At 62.9% G+C, this 13,194-nt stretch overlaps 1 protein-coding gene across 5 annotated transcripts in view; it reads right to left on the bottom strand.

Annotated features, from left to right (window-relative positions):
- Window positions 1-13,194, bottom strand: part of EVL (Enah/Vasp-like) — a 151,131-nt gene that overhangs the window by 20,761 nt on the left and 117,176 nt on the right. The gene's annotated exons all lie outside the window — the stretch shown is intronic.

Below are 13,194 nucleotides of genomic sequence, written 5' to 3'. Positions count from 1 at the left end.
GGTCTTTGCCAGCTCAGGTGTCACCGGGGAGCTGCACAGAGTCAGTGACAGGGCAGAGAATCTGGGCAAGTGGGTCTCATACTTCACTGATGGCACAGGGGTTTGTCTCCTCCCGGGGATAAAGTGGCAGCGACGCTCAGTCCACAGCAAACTCCATGACATACAGAAGGTTCTCCCACAGGCGCTTCAAGCCACTGAGGGATTAGCAGGTTGTCCCCTGGATCAGGGGCACAGCGGGACAGAGAGCAACAGAATCTCAAAGCTGAAACAGATTGTCCGATTCCAGGGCAGCCTCCTGCCCGGCCCAGGAGTGTCCTGTGTGCTTCCCAGGCAGGTAGTCCGGCGTGATCCCAGCCACGGGAGCCCCTACCTCCCACGAGACCACGTGCTCTCTTACACCGAGGTCTCAAGCCTGCCCGCCGCCCTCGGAGGCCCTGTCTCCGCCATCAGGTGGGACACAGCATGGGTGGAGTCTTTCCACGCCCAGAGTGAGCCTCCACGTCTGGCTGTTTCTGGACCTTGCCGTCCTGGGCCCCGGGATCCGTTCCAGTCAAGTTTCCGGTGAGCCTTGCCTGGCTGGTATCCTGGCTCCGGTGCGAATGTTTCAGCCGGGGAAGGAGGAGGACCCGGGTGGTGGGCGGTGGGCCCGCTGCTTGGTGGGAGGAAATGGCCTTGTGGGGCTCCAGGGAAAATGCCTCCCTGGGTGGACCCGGCCGGCCCCGCCCCCGCTCATTGGTGCCTTCGGCTGCCGTCAGACGGCAGGAGAGATGGTGCCTGCACGCTTTTACAGACGCGACCTTTGCAAGGATCTGGTGTGGCGGCCTGGCACCCGACGGGCGCGAAACCAACGCTAGTTTTCTTTCCCTGTCTCTAAACGCATCTTTAAAATTAATTAATTAGCGTGTAATTTTGCTCTTTTTTAAAAGTCGGTTTTTCTGGCTATAAACAGCACGTGATGTGTGTTCGGTGCGCGCATCAGAACAATTAAAACAGCTCCCTCCTCGTGCTCAGGACCAGGAACACAGTGCTGCGTGCGCGGTGCAGGCACTTTCCCGATTCAGTGAGAACTCCTCCCCACTCTCGCGGCCCTGGCAGGCAGCCCCCTCGAGGACCCGTGACAGGCAAGGGCGTGGCCCGGCAAGGGGAAGTGACCCGCTCAGGGTCTCACAGACAGCAGGTGGCGGAGCCAGACTCAGACGGCCTGCGAAAGGCCACTGTCTTTCTTCTGTTCAGTCACTCGTGGGGTCAGATGGAGACCCGCTTAAGAGCAGAGAACGAGGGTGGCAGGTGGCATGCCACCAGCAGAGCCGTAGGGAAGGGGCTGCGTTCCCCCAGACTGGACAGGTGTCCCCCGACCCCGACCCAGAGGCTCCGTGCCTCTACCCACTCGTCCCAGCTGAGGCACGAGGGATTCAAGACACCTCGGCTCCTGGGTCTGGGAATCAGGCCTGAGCTGCTCAGCCGCTGGCTGGACTTCTGGAAAACTGGCCCCTGCCTCGCTCCAGGGCCCGGCCTCTGCTGCTGAGCCCATGTCTGACTCTGGAGTTGCCCTTCTTCCAGGGCTGAGCCCCTGTCCTGGAGACCCTGTCTGTCACCTGGTCTGAAGACTGGAGAGCCAGGCCCCACCCTGGCGCTGAGGTCGCGGGATGCCCTGGGCTCTGCTAGTCGCTCAGGGGTCTCTTCATCTGGTGGCCTGGTCCGGCCTCAGTCACTAGGAACATTTGTCAGGACCCCAGGAGGCAGCCGACAGCCTGCACAGTGGTCCGTGGTGGTCCTGTGCTGGGGTCCCTCATTCTGCCTGCTGGGCTGGACTTCCTCCTAACGCCCTCAGCCAGCCTGTCCCTCCAGAGGGTGCAGGACATCCGTCAGGAGCCTGGCTGCTCCCAGGGGACCCTGGTCCCGGCACTGCAGACAGCTTTCAAAACAGCTGGAATTTTAGTCACGACAGAGCAGGAAGAGACAATGCTTGGCATAAGACGATGCATAAGACCTTCCACTCTTCCCAAACTAAGAAAACGTTAGTCTCTTTCGAGCTATGAGGATCCTTAACACCAGGAAGCACGGTCCCTTCGTCTCAGAGGTGGGGGCCGGGGCCCGGGGAAGGGCCCACCAGCGTCACACGGGGTATCTGCAGCAGATGTGAGGCTCTCGCTGTCTCCGTACTCCTGGCCCATCCCACCCGCTGGCCCCAGTGGCCCCAGCGGCGGAGGCAGGGAGGAGGGACAGGGAGGAACTCCTTCCGAACTGTCTAAGGCTCCTTGGGAAACCTCCTGGCACAGTGCACGTGCTTCTCCGGGGGAAGCCTCAGGGTGGGAGCCCTGGGGAGCTGTTCATCACCCCCATCTGTCCCGCTGTTCTTTCCAACAAGTCCCCGTGCGGGGGGACTGGAAGCCGAGACGGAGGCGTGCAGAGTCCCCCACACCACGGAGTCACCTCAGGCCAGCCGCACCTCTGCCTTCAGGGTCCAGCTGAGCGGGCAGGTGGAGGCCCGGCCTCCTCCTCCTCCGGCCGCCCGCTTGGAGTCGTTTACAGGGTCTCACTGCAGCGCCGTCGCAGATCCTGAGTCCGCCCGCCTCTCCACCCCCGGGGGCCGCCTCGGCATCTCTCTGCTGGGCCCGATGCCTCGGTCGGCCGACAGGACCCTCGGCTCCGCTGTCTCTCCCCGTGCTTCCCGCCCCTCTTCCACGCTGATGTCACAGCCTCTGCGGTCTGCGGAGAACACAAGCCTGACCCTCAGGGGCCCGGCCCCGCAGCCGCTGCTCCTGTCCCCGCCTCCGCAGCGGCCCTTTGGCATCTACTCCCTAAGTCTGACCACGTGCCGTGCTCCCCACCTCTCTGTCCTGTGCGGGGTTCTGTCCGCAAGGCTCAACTCCACGGTCGCCTCTTCCAGGAAGCCTTCCCACATCCTCTCACGCTCCTTGCCGCTCGACCCGCAAGGGCCTCTGTCTCAACTTTCTCACTAACGCTTTGTGAGCAATCTTCTCCTCCCTGTGAGGTCTTGAGTTTCTCGAAGGCAGAGACCACGTCCCTTCCTCGTCACTGTGTGCGCAGCGCCTGGCTCACGCCGGGGATATTTGGCTGACTCGAGTCGGTTAGAGGGGACTCGAGTCGGTTAGAGGGAACTCGCGACCGCCAGCCCGGCTGGGAGAAGCACAGGAAGGGACGGGGCTGACCTCGCTGAGATAAAAAGAAAAGCACTGAAGAGGTAAGCCACAGAAACACAAGCGATCCCCCAGTTCGGGCTTGTTCAGAGAGCAGGCCGACCGGGGGACGGTTCCCGGCCAGCACCAGGACCCCACTGCTGGCCGGACGCCTGGGGGCAAGCCTCAGAGACAGACAGCCTGCCCCAGCCTCTCACAGGCCATTCCGTTCGACGTGCCCCTCGGCTCTGCACGCAGCTGCGCGCGGACTCGCGGTCACCTTCTGCGGTCGCGCGGCGCCCCTCCGCACACATACGGCAGACACTTGTTCGGGGAGATCACGTTCAACGGCCCCCTCCCCACAGGTACCGACCTGGGTGGGCCGGCGGGTGAGGCGGCCCAGGGTCGGCAGGGAGGAGGCCTGGCCAGAGCTCTGCCCCGCACGCGGGAGCCGGGCCTCGTCGTCTATAAAATGAGAGTCAGCACGAAGCCTAAAGCCTCACGCGGCTGCTGTGCGGAAGAGACGCGATGCACGGAGAAGCCCCCTGTACACCACAAAGGCCTGCGCCACACGCGCTTTTGTTCGTGTTTAACGCAGACGGTCTGGGCGGCCTCTCCACGGAGTCCAAACGTCTCACCGATCACTGACCTGCCTGCGTCCCGCGCACTCGCACGGCCCTTTACCCCAGTCGGGCTGCTGCTGCCCTCAGGAAGGCGCCTCACGGTCCACTTACAGAGCGCTGCCTTCGCTGCCGCCGCCCGGCTGGGCCCACCGCGGCCCCGCAGAAGGCGTTGCTGGTGTCTCGGGGAGGTGAGGGGGCTCGCCAAGGCCAGGGGGCTCCTCACGATGGCCCCGGGGTCACAGCTCGTTGTGTGTGGGAGGTGGCCTGGGGCGCCCACCAAGTCAACCCTCACCCTCCCTCGCTCGCCTCCGACAGGTTTTGCCAAAGTGAAAACAAAGACCCTACGGGCCTCGCAGACGAGCAGGAGGGAGGAAAACGTGAGGTGGGGTGACACAGGTGCCCGTGCACGACCGGCGTGTGGGCCCCGGGGCCGGCACGAGAGCTCACAGCGGGGGGCAGGCCAGGGCAGGGGGCCTCCCGTCTGAACACCCAGAGAGGGACGGGGACAGAGGGCGCGGCCCACGCCGACACTCGCCTCCAGGCCCCCGCCGACACTCGCCTCCAGGCCCCCGCTGGACGGGGACGCTTCCTGGGGAAGGCACTGACTTGCGGCCGTCTGGGAGGCCGCTTTCCAGAAGGCTTTAAGTCCCGCCGAACGCCTGCTTCTACAGAACACGGTGCAGACCCGGAGGAGGACTGTTCAGCCCCACGGGTCAGTGAGCGGGGGGAAGACAGGGGAGAAAACAAAACCGGAGCCATGGACTCCAGCCAGGGGCCCACGGGGGAGGGGCGACGCGGAAGCCTGGCCAGAGGGGACAGGGCTGGCCTTCACGCCACAGAGGCTGAGAGATCGAGCGGAGAGTCAATGTGACTGACCCGAGGCACTGAAGTCAGCCGGACCAAAGGGGAAAGTGGGGCCAGGGGGTCTGAGGTCATCTCTGAGGGACGGCGCCTCTCCCCGTGGCTCCGGGGGGACTTGGGGCCGGCCAGTCCCACTCGGTTTCTCGCCCGTGAGCAGGGTGTTAATGATCACCACACCCTTCCCAGGGCTGTTCCGAGGTGGGATGAGACCATGCCTGGCGCTGGTACTCTCTAAAGGCTTCTATACCTTCTGTCTTCGACGTAAGGATCTGCCAAGGGCTTCCGATGCGAGGTGTGACCATCCTCAGGAAACAGAGCAGGGCAGGGGTGAGCAGCTCAGAGAGGGAAACCCAATGGCATGACCCGGCTCCAGGAGAATGAACCAGATGTGGCCGATGCCCCACTCGCAACCCCCGACCTCGCTGCTGGGCCCGGGGCCCGCTCGGCTGCAGGGGCACCTCCTTGTGGGGACCCTGCTGGCGCCGAGCTCCCTGTCCACTCCGCCTGTACGTGCCAGGACAGACAGCAAAACGAACCCAGGCCAACAGAGTGGTCTGACTTTCTCTCCAGGGACTTAACCGTTTTGTTCTCTGTATTCCCAGCACATAATGTCGTTCTTGGCATACGGTCAACACTCAGCAAATATTTGTTGACTAAACGAACGATTACACCCCAGGCAGACTGTGTGAAGATCTCTAGCCAAATGTTGAGACTACAGCAGGCGCCACATTCTTAAAGCTCTCATCTCGTGGCTGGAAACAGCCAGTGGCCAAGCCGGGGACTGTGCCTCATAAGCCCTGAGACACTACAGCAGGAGAGACACTGCAGGTCGCCAACGGAGGTGGCACTGGGAAAATACCACAGATGGGATGAGGGAAGAGGGGACCCGAGTGTACTGAGCAGCTACTATGTGCTGTGCACAGGCTCTGTGTAGGGTTTTCACCGCTGCTCTTCCTCCTCGTGGGCTGGAGTCCTGAGGGCCCAGTTCCCAAGGGTCCCCCGTGGGACCAGACAGGCGGTCTTTCACGTGCTGGCCTAGAGGCCTCTGTGCAGTAGACGGTGCTCATGCCTGCTCCAGGCCCCACCCCGGGGAAGATGGCCCAGTCCTCCCGCTACCCCTCATTCCCACTTTCTAGTCTTTCCCCACGCCTGGCTGGCCTCTCCTGGACTGCTCCAGGGTCCACAAATCCCCTTCAGGGTGAACCTGGAGCCAGGACACCCCAGTTCTTGTTGGGGTTCTGCTCTAAGTGGCCAGGTATCCTGGGGAGTCCTTCCCATCCCTGGGCCTCAGTTTCCCATAAAGTGAGAAGGATGGAACCAAGGATCACACAGTTCTAAATCTCTACAATTTAAAAGGACAAAGAAGGAGGGGCCCCGGGTGGCTCGGTTGAACGTCTGACTTCGGCTCAGGTCACGATCTCACGGTTCATGAGATCGAGCCCCGCATCAGGCTCTGTGCTGACAGCTCGGAGCCCGGAGCCTGCTTCGGATTCTGTGTCCCCTCTCTCTCTCTGCCCCTTCCCCGCTCACGCTCTCTCTCACAAATAAAGATTAAAAAAAATAATAAAAGGACAAAGAAGGAAATACCCCAATATGGGGAGGAGACTGTGGGATCGTTTCCCTCTTTGTGAACTTCCAAATGAGGTATGAGTAGATGCACCACCATATAATAAAGAAGCACAGGGCTAAGAGTCCCCAGGGAGGGCACAAGTGCTCCTGTGTGACTCCATCCCCATAAGTCTGGTGCTGCAAGGCAGACGGGGGCCCTACAGCTCCTGGCCCGGGCGCCCACGTTAAATTATACAGCCTGAGGTGGGCAGATAAGCCGAGGCATTGCCGACACCTCCTCCTGAGAGAGGCTGTCCTTCTGCCCGTCCATTAACATTCATGAGGCTCTGGGACGCCAGCCTCCCCTCTCCTCTGGGACAGAAGGGACAGGCTAGGTTTCGAGTTAGCCTCTATAGGAAAGGCATCCCCTGGGCCTCCTGAAAAAGAGGGAACCTGAGATCCCAGGACAAAGGATCTAGCACCTGCTCAGTGATGCTTGATGGAATTTCTGGCCGGCGAAGGACAGCTACCTAATCTGGGCTGGGCAGAGTCCCAAGCCCCTCTGAGGCCCCCTCCGCCCCTCTGCCACGTCTCTGGCTGCCTCCTTCTCCCTCTGGAGGGTCCCTGCATTCTGGATTGACTCAGGGCGGCACTTTGCAACGGGGGCAGGCCTCCCAGACCAATTCCTTAGCAATCCTCCCCCTCTCGTTTCCAGGCCTCTGCTGCCGAGCAAGCTAGTGTCCGTGTGGGAACGGAGTCTGTGATCCGGGCCTGAGTCCTCAGAGGCGCCTCGCCAAGGCCACACAGGAATTGGTGGCAGAGCTGGGACCAGCGCCCGGGACAAAGGTCTCCTAGCCCAGGGTTCTGGCCGGACAGGCAGCTGTCTCCGCACCTTTGCGCTTAGGAAACCAGGGTGGCGGTGCTGAGCCCCCCTCCTGTGCTCGGCTCAGCGGTAGACGGATCCTGACTGCCACTGCCGTCTCCTGCTTTGACGAGAGACGGTTCAGTCGCTTGCCTGAAGTTAGCCCGCGTGAATCTTCCGGCGCCTTTCCTCCGAGGCCTTACCAATGAATCGGAGCTCGCAGCGGGCTGATGCGTGAGCCCACCTGTGTTGTTTCACTCAGAGCACCAGGGCCAGCTGTCACCCGCTGGACTCCTGTAACAGACCCTCGTTCCTGAGCCCTCCCGTTACGGTTCAACCGTCACCCCACGGTGACCAACGTCTAGAGCCGTGGCAGAGAGGCCAGCGTCCAAACGGCCCGTAGCCCTGGAAGGCCAGCCCATGTAGACGCGGGGACCGCGTTTCGGAAAGGCCGCACGGTGAGGAGCACCCGCCTGGAGCCTGCAGAGGACGGGCCTTTGCCCTGTGCCGGCCTGGGTGCCGGCGAGCAGCCCCACCTCCCTGTCCCTGTCCTGGCGCATGGGGCTCCTGAGGCCCGGGGGAAGGGAGCACTTGCTCGCGGGGGGAAGCGGGGCTGGGATCCAGGCTCCCAGGGTCCAGGCCGGGACACTGGCAGCCAGCCTGCCTCGTCCGCTCGGGCTGCGCTCCCCAGGCCACTCACTTTCCAGGTGAAGTAGCCGTTTCCTAACAAGCTCGCTTCAGGACAAAGAACCAACCTCGAGAAGAATCTCAAACGGAACGAAGTACAATGAAAATACATCGCGCCTTTACAGTGTGACTCACAAAGCGCCTTTACGGGATTCTGGTCATCGATCTGCTCAGCTATCCAGGGCGGGGCCTATCAGACCTCTCACAGGTGGGGAAACTGAGGCTCAGAAAGGGTGAGCAACCACCCGAGGCCACACGCGCCTCCAGCGACCGGCGCTGCTGGGACGGCAGCCGTCTCCCAAGCCCGGTCTGCACGCAGCTGCTTCTGTCCGTGCTTCCGCAAGGCCTCCGTGAAAAACAGCATTTACCCTCTGGTCAGCCACTGGCAGGCGCCTCGTCCCGGGAGAGCTCACGCCCACCACCCCAGCAGCTGGGAGCGGGAGGAGGGGCCCGTGAGGAGCAGGGAGGAGCCCCCACGAGGAGAAGGGAAGAGTCCCGGGGAGGAGCTGAGAGGAGCCCCTCGTGAGGAGCGGGGTGGAACCCCCTGCGAGAATGGGGAGGACCCCCCTCAAGAGCAGGGAGGAGAGACCTCCTGTGAGGAGCAGGGAGATCCTCTGTGAGGAGGGGGGAGGAGCCCCCATGAAGGGGGGGGAAAGGAGCACCCCATGCAGAGTAGGGAGGAGCCCCCGTGAGGAGAGGAGAGGAGCCCCCTATGTAGAGTGGGAGGAGCCCCTGTGAGGAGCCTCCCATGAGGAGCGGGGAGGAGCCCCCATGAGGAGTGGGGAGGAGCCCCCCATGCAGAGCGGGAGGAGCCCCTGTGAGGAGCAGGGAGGAACCCCCATAAAGGGGGGGAAAGGAGCCCCCATGCAGAGTGGGGAGAAGCCCCCGTGAGGAGAGGAGAGGAGCCCCCCATGCAGAGTGGGAGGAGCCCCCGTGAGGAGCAGGGAGGAGCCCCCACGAGGAGAAGGGAAGAGTCCCGGGGAGGAGCTGAGAGGAGCCCCTCGTGAGGAGCGGGGTGGAACCCCCTGAGAGAATGGGGAGGACCCCCCTCAAGAGCAGGGAGGAGAGACCTCCTGTGAGGAGCAGGGAGATCCTCTGTGAGGAGTGGGGAGGAACCCCCATGAAGGGGGGAAGGAGCACCCCATGCAGAGTGGGGAGGAGCCCCCGTGAGGAGAGGAGAGGAACCCCCATGCAGAAAGGGAGGAGCCCCTGTGAGGAGCAGGGAGGAGCCTCCCATGAGGAGCGGGGAGGAGCCCCCATGAGGAGTGGGGAGGAGCCCCCCATGCAGAGTGGGAGGAGCCCCTGTGAGGAGCAGGGAGGAACCCCCATAAAGGGGGGGGAAAGGAGCCCCCATGCAGAGTGGGGAGGAGCCCCCGTGAGGAGAGGAGAGGAGCCCCCCATGTAGAGCGGGAGGAGCCCCTGTGAGGAGCAGGGAGGAGCCTCCCATGCAGAGCGGGGAGGAGCCCCTGTGAGGAGCAGGGAGGAGCCCCCGTGAGGAGAGGAGAGGAGCCCCCATGCAGAGCGGGGAGGAGCCCCCATGAGGAGTGGGGAGGAGCCCCCCATGCAGAGTGGGAGGAGCCCCTGTGAGGAGCAGGGAGGAACCCCCATAAAGGGGGGGAAAGGAGCCCCCATGCAGAGTGGGGAGGAGCCCCCGTGAGGAGAGGAGAGGAGCCCCCCATGTAGAGCGGGAGGAGCCCCCGTGAGGAGCGGGGAGGAGCCCCCCATGAGGAGCGGGGAGGAGCCCCTGTGAGGAGCAGGGAGGAGCCCCCGTGAGGAGAGGAGAGGAGCCCCCCATGCAGAGCGGGAGGAGCCCCCGTGAGGAGCGGGGAGGAGCCCCCCATGAGGAGCGGGGAGGAGCCCCCGTGAGGAGCGGAGAGGAGGCACCCGTCACCTACAGCTCACTCTGCAAAGCACGGTGCAGTGGCAGTGGCAGAAGCAGAAGCAGTGGAAGGTCCACTCTCTGCTGACCATTCCGGGCAGGGCCCCGGGCGCAGTCCAGGAGGGCGCCTCTCGCATCCCGGCCACTTACCCGTCCTTCCTCGGCCACCCGGCTCAGGCAGTGGGAAACCGATACGCCAGCCAGCCGTCAAATGGGCTTCACTGCCTCAATGTTTAATGAAGCCTCCCGGCTAACCTATCAGAACCGTCCTGCCTACCTGATTCTAGCAGGTTCTGGGGGCCGTGGAGAAGCAGCCAGACCCCTGTGGGGCCAGCCCACGGGCCGTGGTGACACCAGGTGTCTGCCAGAAGACTCTCCCCCCCTCCCCCGCCCCCGGCTCTCCTCTTGTCCCTTGCAGGCAGTGGGATGGGACAGTGTGGGCACGGAGCCAGAAAGCAACGGGTGAGGCCAAAGCCAGAAGCCCAGGCACTGTTTGCGTAGACCACCTGCTCTCCCCAGGCTCCCCGGGCATCCCTGCTGCTGTTCCTCGCTCTTCCTTCCTTGCCGACACGTCTGCTTCCTCCCAACCAGTCCCTGCCACTCCTGCTTTCTTTCCCAGCCGGATCGGCTCCAAGGAGCTCAGTCCTTCGACCTGCCAGCAGGCACGCCTCTCTCCCACTGCCCTGGGACCCCTTCCTACCGCCACACCTGTGGGCACAGTGGCTGTTCCTTCTGCCAGGAACACTCGCCTGCACTTCCCGGGACCCATAGAGCCCAGGTGAAGTGGGTCCCTGTCCCTGTGGAGCGTTCCCTGGCCCCTCAGGTGGCAGGGAGGGTAGCTTCCCCCTTGTCCCTTTGCCGCTCCTCTGTAGCGTCCTGTCCCTTTGTGCCCTAGGGAACGCGCCCACTGCCGATACCGGAGTCTCTCCACCGTTTACTCCGCTGGACTGCGAGCTTGAGGGCAAATCCCACGCCTGTACCTTCTTGTCCCAAGCACCCTGCGCAGGGCCTGGCGGGAAGCGCGCAGGGAATGTCTGTGTGGCCAGCCCAAACCTGGCGTCACACTCTCCTTCGGAAACGGGTCGGCCCCTCTCAGTAGAGCAATGCTAATCTCCCCGGTCCCACCAGGCTTACCGCTCTGCCCTCTACCGGTCTCCAGGGAATGCCGGCCCTGGGGGGAAACTGCCCCTCAGCTCTGCCTCCCTGCGCTGTCTAGGCCTCAGCCTCGCGCTCTCCTGAGTGGGGGTCTCCGGCTCAGGCTCGCCCCCAGGAGCCGTGTTTGCAGATGGAACAGCAGGAAGCCCTCCCGTGCCATCCCTGAGCCGGGAACCCTGCGGGTCCCACCAGTTCCCGTGGGAAATCCTCACTTTCGGACCCGAGGCCTCCTATGCTCTAACGTGCCGGCAGCCCCCAGCCGCCGCCTCCAGCACCCTCTTTCGCTAGCCGGTGACTTCCCTGGGCTGGGCCCCACCTGCCTTTCCCTCCTCCCTCTTTGTTTCCCTGGGCGGTAAGTGCAAATACGCAAACACACAAATCTATAGGGACGACACCGGACTTCAAGGAATGTGGCACACGCTGCCTAGGAGGGTCCCCTGAAGGCCGGCCCATCGTCTCCCCCCTTCATTCCTCCCCGATGCAGGGCTCACACGGTCCCATCCGTCCAGATCCTTCCGCAAGCCGCTGACAGCCGTTCTGCGGGTCTTTGGGACCTTGGGCTGGCCGGTCACAGTCCCTCTTTGGACTGCATTTCCCTGCCTGTGGGGCTGCACTGGGGAGGTGGCATCACAGTGCGGACAGCGGCCCCCACCCCTGCCCGGAGCGTGTGGACTAGAGGCACTGGCAGGTGAATGCGGCCCCGGCTCTGTCACTTATCCCTGGCCGTGGGCACGTTACGGTAACTGTTTTCTTATCCGAGAAATAATAAAAGGCACCCACCACTTGTCTGGGAGCGTGGGGGTCAAAAACTCGTTCGCGTCAGCCTAGACTCTGATACGGTGCGGCCCACCGATGCCGTTTCCTTTCCGTCTTAGGTAGTCCCCAGCGAGTAACATTTTTGTGTCCGTCAAAGTCTCACAACGCATCCCAGAGGTGGTGTTATCATTACCCCTTCTTGCAAGGGACGCCCAGAGACGTCAAAAACCTGCCTACCTCACATGAGCGAGTGACAGAGTCAGAACCGGGACCAGGACCAGCACCGGGACCGCAGCTTCCACCCCCACGCTGCCCCGCTCTCCCCTCTACAACGGTCACACCGTGCGGACTGCCGGAGCAGAGGCCGCCAGGGACAGGCTCTCTCCTTGGCATTTAGTCAGAAAGCCAGCTCACGGCCTGCTGCCAGCAACGGGCCACTTCTACGCAAAAAGCAGTGCGTGTTAGGGGCGCCTGGGTGGCTCAGGTCACGATCTCACCTTTGTGAGATCGAGCCCCGCGTCAGGCTCTGTGCTGGCAGTGTGGAGCCCAGAACCTGCTTGGGATCCTGTGTCTCCCTCTCTCTGCCCCTCCCCTGCTCGCGCTCGCTCTCCCAAAAATAAATAAAAACAAACACAGTGGTGCCCGCCAGGAAAAAGCGGCCACACAAGCTCAGGCTGCAGATTCAGAGGACCCCGGGGTTAATTCTGTTTCAGCTTCGGCGTTTCCCTGACTTCCACCTGGATGGGACCTGCGGCCTTTCACACCCAACAGCAGGGCTCAGCCTGACCTGCCTGCTTCCAGCCGCTGGTGCCCCAGGAGGCCGGTGATGCAGCCCCGGTCCCAGCGTTTGCACAAGGGAGAGCAAGGACACGTGCCAAAACACAGGCAGGCAGACAGCTGAAACTGAGCACTGCTTCCGCAGTTGGCCTTTCTGGGCTGGTTCCTCCATCTTGGCCGATACGGCTCCGTTGGCCCTCTACAACCTAGCTCGTTAACTGTTTGTTCAACAAGCACTTATTCCCAATTTCTTACTCTGAAGGAGGCAAGCAACGGAGGGAAGTTATTTCTAGACCAGGTCACATAGGAACATCCCGGTAAGGGCGCCTGGCGCGGCTGATCTTCAGCTGTGCCCGAGACTCCGAGGTCAATGCCGGCAGGGTCAGCAGGACCCCCACCCCAGTCACTCGCGCGCTCTGCTTCTGAGGCCGGTCCCCTCCACCCTCTGCTCCTACACTGAAATGGGCTCCCACACTTGCAGCCGGCCCTTCCAACTGGGGGCGGGCACCCCAACAGCTTGGTGGCACTCCGGCGGTACGTGGAGGAACGGAGAACACGGACCACCGGGAGCGTCAATTTTACTGAAAGGTAAGTAATTCAAAACAAGGAAATAAGCACAGATACATCGAGGAGCAGGACATGAAATCCACGTGAGTCTGGAGTGTCTTCGGGCCACACCGCAGCCCACTCGGTGGCGGGGGGGCGGGGGAGGCTCCTGGCCGGGGCTCACGCCCACCCGCGTCCTCGGAGCCCGGCACTTCCTGAAACGTTTCGGTCTTTCCTGCCTCTCTCTGGTGGTCCCTTTGCTGGTGATGCGGCACGTCCCCCCTTGTGCCCCACGGGCCCACCTCCTCTGAGGCCTGCTCTGGGGCATCCACAAGGCACCCCTGACATCCTCATAGGGAA

The sequence above is a fragment of the Panthera pardus genome, unplaced genomic scaffold (assembly GCF_024362965.1).
Source record: "Panthera pardus isolate Hobbes unplaced genomic scaffold, ASM2436296v1 HiC_scaffold_24, whole genome shotgun sequence".
Lineage (NCBI taxonomy): Eukaryota > Metazoa > Chordata > Mammalia > Carnivora > Felidae > Panthera > Panthera pardus.
This window is presented reverse-complemented; position numbering and strand designations above follow the sequence as displayed.